The following is a 1,980-nucleotide window of genomic DNA, read 5'->3' as shown; positions in this document are numbered from 1 at the left end:
CCTCCCTCCCCAGACACCAGGAGTCCAGGTCTGCCAGGAATCAAGTGTGTGTGTGGGGTGGAAACTTGTGGCCAAGGAGGGGCCCAGAGGTGAGGAGGTCCTACAGCCAACGAGGAGAAGTGAGAGAAAATCAGGAGAATCTTCTGAACTTCTGTGGGTTCTCTAGGACTAGGGCGGGAGACATCGATGAGGAGACTCCAGCATTGAGATTGGAGGCTTCCTGCCTACAGCCCCACCCTCAGGGCCAGCTCGGGCTGGGCACTTAGCCTACACCCATGTAGCAAGCTCCTTTCAGTCCCTGGCTTCAGGCAGCTCACAGTCTGACTGGGAGAGGGGCCACCCTGACTCGAGCATAGTGGGTGTTGACCACAAGCCTGGCTGGCTCACTCTAGGGCTGGTTCTATCTTGGCTCCGCAATAGTCGCAGACCTCAATCCCCACATCTGAACAGTGGGGTTGATATCTCAGGGCACTCTCAGCCATGGCGATGCCCAATTCTCGGTGCTAGGTGGGGAACCACACTTTGACCCTGCCAATGTGGAGGTGGGGCTGTCAGAGGAACGAGGAGGACCCAGGAATCTTTGTTTTCACTGTGGCCATGCCAGCCCCCGTGCTGCATGCCTCTGTGGTTCATTTCCCCGAAAATAGTGTGAGAGGCGGGGAGGAGACAGGGTGGGGTGAAGGGAGAAGGCCATGGAGAACCCTGCTCCTGGTGTAGAAAGGTGATTAAGGGTGTGAGGAGGGGCTCACCCTTAATCACCCGTTCAACCCATTTCCTGCTTCCTCACTGCCAAATGTATCCACTCCAGGGTGGGATTGCCGCTTGTGATGACCCATTGGGGCAAGAGGCCTCCCCTCTCTTCTAATTTGGGGGTGGGAGGTGAAGGGGCTAGTGTGCAGGATAAGGATGAGCTGATAGGGTTTGAGACCCACTTCTTGCGCGATTTGGACTAATGGAGCCTGCCTAGTGTGGCCTTCCAGGTCACAGATGCCCAGGATTGTCTGTCCCACCCCATGCTTAACGGCGAATCTAGGGGGCACTGGACATGTAGACCCCTCCAGGTGAGGCCAGATGTGAGATGATGATGCCAGAGAATGCCAGCTCTCTCAGCTGGACTCCTACCCCACCAGGCCCTGCTAGGCCCTGCACACATATCCTGTGGGTCCACCCTGCCCTGCAGATGATTTAGCATGAGAAACTGGAGCTAGACTGTGGGAGGGACCACCCAGAGGGTTGAGTGTGTGTCCTGGGAGTGGGCTGCTCAAGGAGGGTGCCCCTGTCAGTGAGTGTAATTGTCCTCTCTTCAGATGGAGGTTTGTTGGGAAGTTTACCCTTCCCACCTCCGACCAGTCTGAAAACCCTGAATGATGTAGATAGTGGGTGAGTCACCTGTTGTAGAGCTAAAGGAGATACAGTTCATTTTGATGGGAAGACACAGCCTCTGCCTTCATTCATGGAAATCCACAGTCTGAGGGGAGACCCAGCCTGGCCCTCAGGGAGGCACCACTTGATAGGGAAATGCCGTGTGCTCTCAATTTCTTTCCTCCTTGGAATGTTATTCTTCCTTTCCAGCCCCATCCTTTGCCTTCCTGGAGGTTTTCTTCCCAAGGAAGGATTGGGTGGTGGGGGGCGGGGGGAGGGATGGTGGGAGTCAGAGCTTTTGGCTGGCTCTGCCACTTCCTCCTGCTGACTTCAAGCCTGTTCACTGTGTCTGCATCGAGCCTGTGAAACCTGAGTATGAGGGCTCCAGGGCAGGAGACTGAGTCATGGTGACTCACGGGTGGACCAGACCACCTTCCTCCTGACAGCAGTGGCTTGTGTGAGAGACAGCGAGGGCCAGGGACAGGAAAAGAAGGGGCATCTGCCGACCCCTAGCGCCTGCCATCCTCTCCTGTGCCCTGGGGCCGCACATGCGTGTGGGAGAGCACGTGCAGCTTGAAGCCCATGACCCAGCACGGAGTAAAGCCTAGAGCAGAGGTG

This window comes from Pteropus vampyrus, unplaced genomic scaffold, assembly GCF_000151845.1.
Source record: "Pteropus vampyrus isolate Shadow unplaced genomic scaffold, Pvam_2.0 Scaffold18, whole genome shotgun sequence".
NCBI classification, from domain to species: Eukaryota; Metazoa; Chordata; class Mammalia; order Chiroptera; family Pteropodidae; genus Pteropus; species Pteropus vampyrus.
This window is presented reverse-complemented; position numbering follows the sequence as displayed.